We start from the raw sequence: 14,069 nt of genomic DNA, 5'->3' as shown, positions 1-14,069 counted from the left end.
GGTGGGGTGGGGGCCTTGCAGCAGCTGGGAAAACCTGTCTGAGGCAGCTGTGGGGTGTCAATAACAATGTTGATATGTGCACACCAGCAACCTTCCTTGCTGCTTGATTCAGTCGCAACATCCTAGATAAAGCAATGGAGTGAGGGGGTGAGTGGATGCAGATTATCACGGGATGGGTTTATTAGTCTCTGCATGGCTGAACAACAAGATGCCCAGTGCAGAGCTGAAACACTAAATGTCCACTTATTTAGCAACTTGCTAGGAGAGCTTATGCAGTTGTGAGTGGATTAGAGCGAGGGGGAGGGGAATGAGGTGATTAAAAAACGCTGCTGGATATACGGCAGGGCAGAAGGGAGCAGACGGCCTGTGGGTGCCAGCAAAGGCAGCCTGTAGCGTGCGTGAAGCAACGCACATATTTAAAGTATTGAATGAAAGGGATGTTTGTAAGATTGCCAACATGGGGGCAGCGTCCTGGCGGCTCGAGGCCCATTTCAACTGAAATGGTTGCAAGGCCATGGCACCATCCCTGATGTTGCCATCGCTTTCACATAATTCAGGGCAAGTTCAAATACCTGAAGACCAGCAGTTTGTTTGGCTACAATACAACCTTTTGACAGGTTTAGCCCCCACATCGTGGCCTGGCTCCACTTGCATTTGGGTGAGTAACTGCGCATGTTCCGGATGCCTGTGATTCCTATTGTATTTGGAAAACCAAGTTGTTGCTCTTACCCAGCATTTCTCCTGCTGAAATGCCACCTAATGATATGCAAGTTCATCATCATGTTTATTTCGGATATGTAAAAAACTATTCATAAAAACAGTACACAATGCAAAAAACACATCAGTTAAAATGCAATCCATAACATCAATACAGAGAAAAAACAAACACATACCACTAGAATACCACATAACACATTATCCCAAAAACTCACAAAAGTAGCAGCTAAAAAGGGGTTTCTGGCCACAGGTCATTAATAAGTAAAGATACAAAACAGTCCATGAAGAGTACAAAAATACAGAAATGTAATTACAGAAATGCATACCAATTATGACTCATTGAGGCACAACATTCATAAAGCCTCAAAAGCTGAGCGGAGTCAGAGCATAAGAGATATATATATATATATATATATATAAGGCATGAGCTCATTTTAAGGATCTATGCTTTGTAGTCGTTTCCAAGGGTGAAGTGATATTTTCAAGTGAGTATGTACCAGCCCACACAGTGTATGTCCACCCACAACAAATATATTGACGCTGGCTGATGTTGGACAAAACCCAAGTCCTGTAGTAGACCTCCTCTAGCCTGTGCATAAGCAGGACAACAAACAAAAACAAATGGGCCAGGTCCTCGTAGGTTGCATTGTACACAGGACGCGATCAGTCTGCACACCTCCGTACCATGCCGCCACCACAGCCCTTAAGGGGATGCGGTTAAACCTCGCCTGTGAAACGAGGCCCCATTTCGCAAGGAATTCCGCCCATAACAGATAGCGTTGAACCCTTGGGGACATAAGTCATTAGGCCTCAATTCTTTGGCTTCACTATTTCTGTGCCTTCTCTCTCTATGGTCACAGACTCGTAGGAGCAGGCAGTCCATCGGCCTCTCTCCTCGAGAGAGCAGGCTACCAGGTGGTACAGGTGCCTGATATTATTCACCCTCAGTTGCTTTTTTATGCGGGACAGCCATGGGATACTGCCTCTTCGGTCCTTCTCAATCTGGGACTTGATCGGTTCATGGGTAAGTAATGCTTTGCCATTATGTCATAACCTAAACCAGTGTAATATTGTTTGCGATGAGACCACATCCTCGATAAATGAGCAGCCAAGTTCCATTCTGTACCCCACAATTCGGAGCCAAAGCAGTTTCTTAAATAATTGATTCTCTAAGATCTGAGTCATACTGAATCTGAGACACCCCACAGTTCCATCCCAAATCTAGCAACTGAGGCCACTTTACCTTTTATACAGTTGCAGCAATGTGGCAATTGGTTTGGCTCTGCACATGGACAGAGCTGAGGAGACCCCCACCCAGGGCCTGCTTGGTTACATGGGCCATGGGACCAATATTAGTAGAAAATCTGACCCCCCCCAAGTAATCAAAAGAATCAACCCTAGGGATAATACTATTCCTGCAATGCATAGGCCTAAAATGGATCCTTCGTTTCCCCTTCCAGCAGGCCATCACCACAGATTTAGCAGCATTTACTGCCAGATCCACCCCCTCCATAAAGTCTGCGTAATCAGAAATTAGGGCCTGCAGAGCTCTTGGTGTGTGGGCCATCAAAACAGTCATCTGCGTACACAAGAACTGGTAGGGGCCGACCACCCGGCTTAGGTATGTCCAATGAGGATTTTAACAAGTGCTTGTAAAGACCATTAATGTAAAGACAGAAAAGTAGGGGTGCCAGCACACATTCCTGGCGAACCCCCAATTAAACTTGGAAAAGCCCTGTGCAATGCCCATTGGTCCCACTCCTAACACACGCTTGCATTGAACCTTGCAACCTGACCAGAAGGTTCACCAAAGCCTGAGGGAAGTTTATGGACCTGAGCATATCCCGCAGTTTAGCACGATTGACTTGGTCCAATGCAATGCACAGTTCCATAAACAGCAAATAAATTGGCTCCTCCTTCAAATAAACTGAATGCGCCATCACCAGATAGAGATTAAGGACTTGCTCTGCTATACCCAACCCTGGCCGAAATCCTAATTGGACCGGCGAGAGAGCCCCATTACTCAAAACCCAGTCCTCCAAACGTGCCAGAATGGCACCACCCAGTATATTGAACAAAGAGTCCAAAAGGGATATTGGTCTATACGAAGAAGGGGAAGCCAGAGAACCCTTCTTAATGATTGGGTGAATGGCTGCCCTGGACCATGAAGATGGAATTGGCCCACCCTCACATATTGCATTGAAACCCTGTGTTAACACAGGCCCAGAGATATGGTGCCATGACCAATAGAGCAGCCGGGATATTATCTGGGCCAGGGGCACGGTTAAATCACTGGCAACATATAGCCTTCTTTATTTCGTCCACTGAGAAGACAATATTTGCCTCAGTGCACATCCCCCCACTGCCCACACTGTATAGAGTTGAAATATGGTCCATCCAGGCCTTGTCCGATAACGTTGTTAATCAGGGTGTCATGTTAAATTTATGGAAGGGGCCCCTCTGGGCAATCTCCAAAAACAGTTTAGAATCGTTGTCTTTGGCAGCTGTCACCCAGGCTTCCCATGCCTCGTCCTCAATTGCCCTTTACTAGTGTCTAAGGCTGCCTCATAATAAGAATGAGCCTCTATAATAGCCTATTTTGGAGTTCCCACACTATTCCGGGCTGAGAGGAGACTCTGCCTGGCTCTAGTAACACTGAGAATTAAACCCTCTTGCCCCCGACCCCCCTCTTTCTGACCAACGTTTGCCTGCAGCACAGAAGAACACCAATGAGAGCTTATTAAACATTGCTCCAAACTCCTAGTATCAATATTCAAATTCCCTGATGGCAGTTTCTCAAGTTCATGTGAACTCGATTGGACTGCCTTTCTTAACAGGACCTCCTTCTTGTCCTCCTCCATTCAAGCCTTCGCCGGGAAGTGTCTAGAGAAGCCTCCTGGTCATATACTTGGATTGGCATGGACACCTTTGGAGCGGAGTGAATCTCCAGTTTAATAGGAAAGTGATCGCTACAGATGTTATCCATCACCGAGAACCCTTTTACAAGGCCCCATTGCTCAACTGGCACACAAAAATAATCAATAATTGAGCTGCCCATTGTTGACGAAAAAGTGATCTTCCCTGGTGTATCTCCACCCACGTGCCCCTTTCCTGACAGCAGTCCCCAGTCCTAGAGATAATGCCATAGGCGCAGCCCTTCTCCACCAAGCCTGCTACCCCTCGTTGTTGGGGGTCACTATCCCTGCTACATCATCTTCTGTGATGTCATACATGTCCACAGGTCCGCCCCCCCAGTTTTGCGTTGTCACCTCCCACTATTGGGCATACATTACCCAGGGAGAGCCTGGGAGAGAGCTCCTCCACAACTGTGGCCAACAAGACCAGACCAGACAATTCTTGCCATGCCATTTATGTGGACTGGTGTAAAATTATTATTTGGTCCACTTGTCCTGGTCTGAGGATTATAACCACCAATATATAGGCCTTGTTATTTTCAAAAGGACCTCAATGCATTCAAGGTGAGTTTGTTTTTAACCAAGATGCATAACCCACCCCCCCCACATAATTCCTCCCTCGGTTGTTTCTCTCCACCAACCTATGGAAATCAAGCATCTACTGTAATTGCCTCTTGAGACCAAGCTTCCTTGAGTAGTATCACATCTCCTGCCTCAAAGGTGGTCTGTGTCTCTAGACAAACAATTTTGGTTTTTATTCCAATTGCATTCCATGACAATGTCAGGTGCCCTCCCTGCCTCCGCCCCACAGCACCGACCTCGGGAGAGCCCAAAACAGCAGTTTGTACCACCTCATGCATCTGACCATGGACCACCCCTGGAAGCTGGCATCATTCAATGTCATCCATATCGGTCAAACAGTGAAATTGGTTCTGGGCCAACACTGGATCAGGTACCTCACCCTCTGCCAACCCGCCTCCCTGCGACCTGAATCATTAGAGAACTGTGCCACATAACTTAAGGCCCAACCTGGTCCCCGTGGGTCACTTGGGCGACCCATCCCATGTCCCTTAGGGCTGCGTTTCCCTATGCCCTGTGGCGGGGATTCATTTAGTGAAACCAGCCAAGCCCTATGATTATGGCTAGGAGTGCCCAAATTGGACTCTACCAAATATTTGGTAACATTGACCTCTTTAAGGGGTACCACTATACATTCCCCAGCTATCGACAGCCATGGAAACCACCCACGGTACTCTAGGAACCATGAGCATCAAACGGGGGTCTATAAGGGCACCTTAATGTTTGTTAACCCATTGTGCTGACTAATCAGGCCCCACAATATAAAAGTTAAAAACGGGAGAAAATGCACATAACTATTTAGTGATCGTGTTGGCAGAAATGTATTGCGACATTTGTTCAATACTTTGCTCCGATAAAACCAATGCTTTTGAGTTGCAGTTCTTTCTGTTGCATTTGTAAAATATTGTTTCAAATGGGACTGTATGAAAACTGCAGACACGTTTTCCGCTCTGATGTCTAGGATGCTGCTTTTTCAAGGGATTATGTTTAACAGATTGTTTTCTAACACAAGATTATGTTTAACAGATTGTTTTCTAACACAATTACAGTTGTATAATGTTCGCGTTGAATTTGTTAGTTTCTCAGGAATAATGTACCTGGTGGATCTGTTCATTCAGTTTATTAGATTCGCGTGTGTGCACGTGGGACTGCGCTTGAGGGCTCCTATTCATATGTGCTAACCTTTGGTTGGCTGGCAAACCAAGCCTGTGCAGCCAGAGTTAGCAGTCCTACTGCCCAATGCTGCTTAAGTATTTTGGATTTGGAAGAAGCCTAGAATTAGCAAAGGGCTCCTTTTCCTACGCTTCACTCTCACTGCCCCTTCACACATTTCATGATATAATATGGTTGTGTATAGGCACTATATAAATAAACTGTGTTTCAAAGCGCTACAAGGCAAGGGAGGGAACAAGGAAAAATACAGTGACATTCTTACATGCCATGAAAAATAAAAATGTGAAATTAACTATCGTACTCAGCCTGGCGACATTTCAGATAGTGCAAGAGCTAAAACGCAAATCGGGGAGCGAGGGTGTGAATGGGAAGGAAATGGGAATAAACAGGCGACTACCATACTAGGCCTGATGACATTTCTGGTAGAGCCGGGGATTGACAAGAGGAAGGGGAGCAGAAAGGAGGGAGAGGAATAAAACCAGCGACTATCATACTAGGCCTGATGACATTTCAGATAGTGCTGGAGGAGAGGGGGGGGCAGGAGAAAAAAACGGGGAGGGGGAGGAGACAAACGTGGTTGCTAGCATACCAGGTCCGAAGACAATTCTGATTAAGTGCATAGAGAGAAATGGGGGAGGAGGGAGGACGGAGGAGGGAGGAGAAGAGAGAAGAGAGCGAAAGCCGTTGCAGAAGTCAATAACTAACACATGCAAGCAAGGATTCAAGATGACGATGGGCATGGCATGGCCACCCTGCGTTCGAGATGCAGGGGAATCCAGCATGGGAATAGAAGTCCAGAAGGGTAAGTACCAAGAGCCAAATCAGTCCATAAAAGTCAAATTCTAGCATTGGGTCAGTGATGGCAAACCAAAATGTATCATGACAAACTCCTGCAAAGGTTAGCTATGGGTGGGGTAGAAGGAGAGGGGCTTACAAAGGCCGCCAGGGGGGGAGGGGATACAGCAAACATCACAGGCATCAGGAGGGGGTGGGGGGACAGCGAACATCAAGGGCAGCAGGAGGGGGTGGGAGGACAGAGAACATCATGGGCCGCAAGAGGGGGGGGTGGTGGCGACAGAGAACATCACGGGAAGGAAGAGGGGCGTGGGGGGCACAGCAAACATCACGGGCAGCAAAGAGGGCATGTGAGGGACAGAGAACATCAGGGGCAGCAAGAGGGGGGGGTTCTGTAAACCCCATGATAGAACTGGACCCTGAGGTTCCAGACCGCAATGTGAGGAGTGATGGGGTATTGGGTGGTGGCAGGGGGGTTCAGCGGTCCTGGCGAACAAAATCTGAAGAGGCAGAAGCCTGGAAAATGATTGGCCCTCCGCTGTGACTCCTGTGAAGCTCAGTCACGGCTGCACATCAGGGCAGTAGAGCGCATGTGTAGAGGAGGAGCCAAAGGCCTCTACCGGATGTTCCGCCCCCATTATGCCTATATGTTGGAATCCGGAAATTGCGACATGTCCAGTGCCATTGATGGTACCCATACCGCGAAGAGTCCTTGAACAAGGAATCCATTGAGAAAACCCTACGTGTAGTTCTGAAGGAAATTCCGGAAGAAGTGTGAAGATGAATGAAAGAGAAGATTAGTGACGTCACATGAAGCAGAAATTACGCACCCAGAAGAGATGCCAATGAAGAGAGTACGTAGGCCTTATAGAATCTGATGGTGAAGTAAAGAATTGAGCAACAGTTCACAAGCAAAATGAAGATTGCACATGCGGAGAGCACTGAAGAAAATGCAAGCCGTTTTATAATTGTACAGATGCAGTAATGCAAGTAGACTATTCATGAAGGCTGGCTATACGTTGTGAATAGACTGAAAATATATATGTGTGTATAGAATCTGGATGTTGCACAATGCATATTAGCAAACTGGGACCCCATGAACAGAAGGGCTGAAAGAGTGGCGAGTAGAAGAAAATAGCTGACATTGAAGGAAGATTCGAGAAGGCTTGTCTGGCCCAGTGTCAAGGGTTGGGGCAGCCAAGAAACTGGTTATCTATTCGAGAAGATACAATGAACGTGAGAAGTGAGACGAGCTCCTGTTGAGGTGTAATTGAAAAAACACAAAGTGCCGGGTTTTATTCATTTAATAGTGTTAAATGCAAAGAAGGAGTTCAAAGCATGGTCTCCTGTCACGTGGTCAAGTTGAAAATAGACTTTGGGTGAGCTGCAACAAGACCAGAAGATAAAACCATGCTCACATTCCACTCTATTTTCAGGTGCAGCAATGCTTGCAAGGCTGAATTCAAAGGACTAATTGAATGGCAGACAGCAGGAGTGATGATGGATGTTGGGCTAATTGGGTGGGGAGGTATGGTCAAGTCCAACCCTCCCGCACCTGGGGTACCAGCTTGCGTGCTGCTAGCAAGTGGAATATGCCAGAAGGGTACAAGCGTGCCAAACAATTGTAGAGGGCCATGTAGCAAAGAGCCTTATAGTTTGAAGGCCAATGAAAAGTAGTGTATTTTATGACACGGAAGATGACTTGCACTAGGGATGGGCATAGCTATCCACCTGACTGCAGAGACCCAATCACAATCCTGTTCCCCATAGAAAGTTTACCTAAATGTGCCCCTTAAGCCTATCATAAACACTCATAGGTCTTCGCTTATTTTGGTATAGCATGACGTATGATGAATTTTTGTTATAAATGTTTTTTTATGTGAAACATTGAGAATGCTTATGCGGCATCCGTTGATGTCGGTTTTACTCCCTGTTTTAGATACTTGTTAATAAAAAAGCTAAAGATTTGCCAACTTCCTGAGTCTGTCTGATTATTGGTGCAAGGGTAAGATATGCATCCCCATCCATCCCATAGAGCGCCACCTCTCCAAGTGCCTATGGGTTCACATTTTCTCTATGTAGCGTGAAGACACCTTCGTAAAAGGAAGAAGCACGTCACTGCTTGATCGGTCCTACACCCGATGGCTCCGTTCCCTGGTAACGCGATCAATGGAGTAACCAAATGGCTGCTTCTCCAATGATTCTGGAGGAGAGCAGCCCTAATCTTTCTGGCCCGCCTAGGGGCACTCCACTTCTGGGACAGCATCTGCTTCAGACTGCCACCCCCCCCCCAACCCCAGTCAACCCCCCAAAAAAACTCACCCATAACCTGTGGGAAGAGCTTTTTGTATTTGCACTTTCTCTTATCGAACTGCACCTGTGACCTTCAGGGCTTGCACCAATCAGACTGCTGCCTCTGGTGCCCCATCCCTCCTTCCGAAACACCTTTTGTTCTGGGATTTTACAGCATCCTTATGTGACTTGGGCAACACAATTAAATCTTAATCACAAATGGGTACTTGTGCTTTTAGGTCTGGATGCCTCTCATGAGTTAAATCTTCAATGGACCCTAGCCAATGTCATGCTATCTGGCACCTGATTGGATGATTGATCGTGGCATAGTGTCCAAGCTTCGGACTTCCAGTTTTCCTTCTCACTAGTCAAATGATAGGGCCAGGAAGACTGTGACCTGTCAAGCCTTCAAGGAATGGTCCTCCAGCAGATACCCGAAGAAACAGAGAAAGGTATTCCACAGCTCAGCCCAACAGAAATAACTGACTACCTCCTTATGATCTTCAAACACCAAGTCATGGGTGTGGATGGAGAGCGATATTGGGCCTCATCACGAGTTGGGCTGTAGCCCTTAAATGCGGTGGTAACGGTATTACAGCCGCATTTAAGGGCTGGCCCTATCACGAGTTGGGCGCTAAATCCGTTGTTTTACCTCCAGCTTTTTGCTGCAGGTGAAAATCCCTGTTTTCGGCTGTTTTACAGCTGGCTGTATTAGCCCACAGTATTAGCACCGAAAATTCCCCATTGGATCCAATGGACCAAATCGGGAATGGAGATTTACTGTTAAGGCCCAACCCGTGATCCGGTGGTAATACCACCGGGCCGGTCAGTGCTAGGGCTATTACAGTCGAAAATACAGCCCAACTCGTGATGAGGCCCATTGTGCCTACGCTACTGACCGAAAGCCATGCATGCCCCTTGCGTCTTGTCCACCATCACTTTTGGAGCACAGTATTCCTCTCCCAGCTTTCACCTCCTATTTATTACCAGTGAATATGGTGGAAATCCAGGCCTTTCTATACAATGGAAAAAGACTGGATTATTACATTTCGTACTATAGCTGCTTTGGATCAATCTGTGAATCCCAGATGAATTGTCTGTGTATTGTGTGAAGGACCTCCTGTATGCACATACCTATCTGTTCCTGCCTGCACAGACCATTCGTAAGGTTTGGTGTCGGTGGGGGATTTCATTTCAAGAACAAGGTGCTGCCCTTTTGCAGCCGCTCCACCCCAAGTGTTCATCACAATGATTAGTCCTTAGTGTCCTTATCGTGGTGGAGGATTCGCTCCTACCTCTGCTTAGAGAGCTGGTTCATACAAGCATTTGCTGAGGCACAGGCAGCTGTTTTACTCCCATCTGTTCTATGACTCCAATTCAAGTTGGGTCTCCTGTAGACCTACCTAATTCCATCTTGACCAACCCGGAGAGAATCCAGTTCATCAAAGTACTACAGGAAACAATTGTGGTGAGGGCTTTGTCCTGATGCGCGCCTGAGCTTTGAAGGTCTAGTCATGCTTTCTTGCAAGACCTACCTCTGCTGTCTAGTTTTAGAGGGAGGTATGGTGCGTGTTATCCTGTGTGCAGGGCTTTCTGCATGTCTGGTTGCACATCATGTTGGCCAATTAGCAACTGGTGACAGCTTGCCTAAAATGTAGACCATTGGTCTGAGCCCAGATTCCAATCTCTAATGAAGTGTTGGGTGATCTTTAGTGTGTTGCACAAACCTCATCGCAGTGCCGGGTCCTGTTTCTGCATACTCAGCCACAACTCTTCAAAAACAAACTCATCAGAGTTTACTTTGTGTGTTAACCTGATTCCACTTGAAGTTCAGTACTTTGGCCCAAACACGTTCATGTTCAGCTCAAAGCAGTTGCCAAGACCCTGAAGTCAATGATTCTTTCCTTTTTGATTTATGCAGTTAATCTGACACTTTTTTGTGTGCTGTGGCGCTCTATAAATGGATACATGCTCATGATGTCTTGGCAACTGTGAGAGAGGTAGTGGCCTGTACCAATCCCAGAGGCCTCGATCACCACTGCATGGTTGGCGAAGGTAGAGAACCAGGGATCCTTAAATCCTTGTCCATTTCAATGGGACCACTTTCCCTGTTTCCTGGTGATATGAATCAAGGCGCCCCAGGCGGACCCTGGGAGAGACATACCCCTGCAACTAACAAATTCAATAGCAGTATGCCCTCCTCACTCACCTGGCAACCCTAATTGGATAAGCCCACATCTGCCCTTAAAGTTTCAGAAAATATGATAGAAAGTAGGCACATAACATCCTAACATTCATGACCCCTCTCCCCACCCGTACCTCTCCCCTGTATCCAGAGAAAACCAGGGAGGGAGAAAAGCTGGTTGCCAACACAAAAAAAGCACAGGATGTAAATCCAAATTTGCCACAAGGCCTTTGACTTCATCCCTGTCAGGAACTACAAAGCCTCACTGCCAATGAGTATACAGGAAAGACTCACTACCCCATTCCCAGTCAATGGGAGAATCAATATCTGCTCAGGTAACCCAAATGGGGCTTTGACTGTGCAATAGTTCTGTCTCGGAGTGAAGCAGAGTGTTGCCAGTGTTGGAAACGCTGCTTGTGGACTCTATCTACCTCGTTTTGCAGGGAAGTTCCTTTTTTGCCTCAAAGCCTCTGTGTCGGTCGCGGAGCGACGCGGAGTGAAGCAGAGTGTTGGCAGTGTTGCCAGGGGTGCACGGGGCGCACGGGCACCCCCTCAGTGCAGTTGGAAACTGGAAACCTCTATGACCACGCTGGAGCCCGGCCCTTCTGGGCTGATTATGGGAGAAGTTTCGATCCTGCAAGGAGGTGACGTAGCGCACCCGCTCACGAGACAACAGAGGCGCATCTTGGCAGCCGGTGGAGGTGGGACCACTGAGCTACGGGCGCCTCCTATGGCAAGCAACGGCAAACATCGCAAAAGGGTAAGCGCCTCCACTCCTCCCTTATCCCCAATAAGTACTGAATCCCTCCCTGACTGTTGCCCAATAAACTCACCAAAAACTGTAATGAATGCACCCTCACTCACGCTAAGGCACACAGCCTATGGTCCGATCCCGGTGGGTGACCACTATAGGCCCACAGTGCCAGATGGCTTCTCAGAAGGCGAGATTGATGCTGAAGTGGACAGACGATTGCACAATAACGTGCTACAAACATACACAACTTACAGTCGAGAGAGCGAGGGCGCATGTGAGCTCCCATGTGTTAAACCCTTACAAATCCTGGCAGGTCTAGCAGTGGCAAATAAGAAGAGCAGTCCAGCGGGGGGCCACAACACAGTGGAGGGGCGTGTGATCTACTCCGCGGGAGCGCAAGTATGGTCCCCCGCCCGGCTCAGTTCCACGGCGAGCCCCGTGGACACCAACGAAAATGATACAATCGCGCACGACCACATTGAAACCAAAGCACTGTTGAATCTACAATGTGGAACCGGGCTCGACAGTGCCAACCCATTAATGTCCTTGCAAGTAGAATCCAGTACCGTAAATAGAACAGACTGGTCCAGCCCGACCAACTTCTTGGATCAAGTCTCTAGCCCTGGGATATGCCCTAACCGACGGTGTTCGATCGCCGTGGCAGACAAAGTTCTTAAAGACCTTATTGAAATTAACACCAGATTGGGAAACCAACTGAGCTCGGAGAACACAGCTAAATCTCCATTGTCTGAAATTTATGAATCCTCAAAATCAAACGAACAGGCGAGCTGTGCCCCCAATCCCGTGAAGGTGAACGTTGTCTCCCTCTCCACCACCACACGAGGAAAAAATCAAAAGAGCAACCTATGGGCTAATACACTGACGAAAAGGAAAAGAACCGACTCTATGAACGACGATTACAGCGATCAGCTGCCAGTCTCACAAAAAAGACACGCGGATGTAAGCGACTCAGCTCTCCAAATCATAGCCACACATGATGGTACCTCGCCTTTAGCCCTAGCTGGTTCCCCCCCTGTTGTATCACGCTCAAAGAAATGCAAATTACACAGAAGGAAACTCAAAGCGGATATACTAAAAGTAAGCACTCGAGAAAAAGCTAGTGCTTCTACACAGTATTTGGCGGAGTGTCTTTCGAGAGAAATCACAAGAGAGTTAAATACTCTGATAATGGCTGCACACACTACATCGATGCTGCCATATATGAAACTATATGAACAACTGAACGAGAACATCAAAGACCAATCCACGCTCCTGGCTATGCTAAACTCGAAAATGATAAACGTGGAACAAGAACTAAACTTAATGAAACAAGCGAAGTTAGATGAACATTTAAGAACTGAAGCAAATGTAAGGTTAATAACGGAGCACACTAAGAACAGTGCGTCCGACAAACGACTATTTGCAGAAGTAGCTCGTGAAGCCATTGGACTACTAAAACTTCAGAAGTCACACACTTCCTGTAAGTGGCTAGCTCCAAAAGAGAACAAAAATCCCTGTGTAGCGACTGAGGATGTGACACAGGTCGTTAACGTACCCAATCCAGACACTTGCCACACATCTCTAAACTCAGAGAATATCGGATCGAGAAATGTGAAAGAGTCAAGGAGTGAAGAGAGTGGCGAAGAAAATGTACACGCGAAATGTAAACAAAAACTAAATCGACCTAACGATGTCACCTCCCTGAAAGATAAAGCTTCAAGGAAAAGCGATGAAGAGCCGCTGAATGAGAGAAACGCCTCATTAGACTGTGCCTCTCGAAACCCATCTCAACTGCATGTTGAGCATCATGGCCCTACCAACCAACTCATACCTGAGCCCTCCATATTCACTAGCAAAAATCCTGACACACCTGCCCCCCAAGAGGATCTCAGCATGGACGCCCAGAATCAAAATTTAGTGAATCCACCAAATGAAAAGGACGAGAACGGCTCTGGAAGTGAAAAGGACGAGAACGGCTCTGGAAGTGAACAAATGAACAATGTGGCCGTCATCGCCAAAGATATGTTTTCCATCTTTTCCAAATCATTAGACTCCAACGCAGTCACTAAAGCGAGGGAGCCCACAATGAGCAAAAAATCGAAAAACATGAAGAAAAGAAAAACCCAAACAAGATCAAGTGTGCGCTCCTTTCTAAGGAACATAAAAGGCTTTTGTACAACAGTACCCGACAAACAAAACGACGGCGTCCCAACAAAGTCCATCTCTGGCAACGTGAAGACCCCGTCAACAAACAGCCAGGAAGTAACCAAAGCTCAACAAACTGAAGAATTGGGAACTTCAAAGGACCCAGCCGGATCTCCGTCCATTGAAATTCAGAGCTCCTTAGAGGATCTCCTTGACCTCTCAACGTACGAAGACAGCGAGGACAATCTAGAAGTCGAGAACGTCGTATCTGAGGCGGCTCGAAACAAAGACTACGCACCACCAAGTGTTGCTATAAACATAGATCTCAGTGCAATACCGAACAAAGAGAAATCACTATCCTCGAAACACCAACAGCCTGATCACCTTATAAGCAAATCAGCCCCAAAATCCTGCCACATAATTGTGAAGAAATCAACAAACCAACCTAGATGCGTTACAATGGACATGCTGAGTCAAGCTGAAAGCAGGCCAACTTGTCCAGAGAACAGTGTCC

This window comes from Ambystoma mexicanum, chromosome 2p, assembly GCF_040938575.1.
Source record: "Ambystoma mexicanum isolate Mex_15411 chromosome 2p, UKY_AmexF1_1, whole genome shotgun sequence".
NCBI lineage: Eukaryota > Metazoa > Chordata > Amphibia > Caudata > Ambystomatidae > Ambystoma > Ambystoma mexicanum.
Note: the sequence above shows the minus strand (reverse complement) of the source record.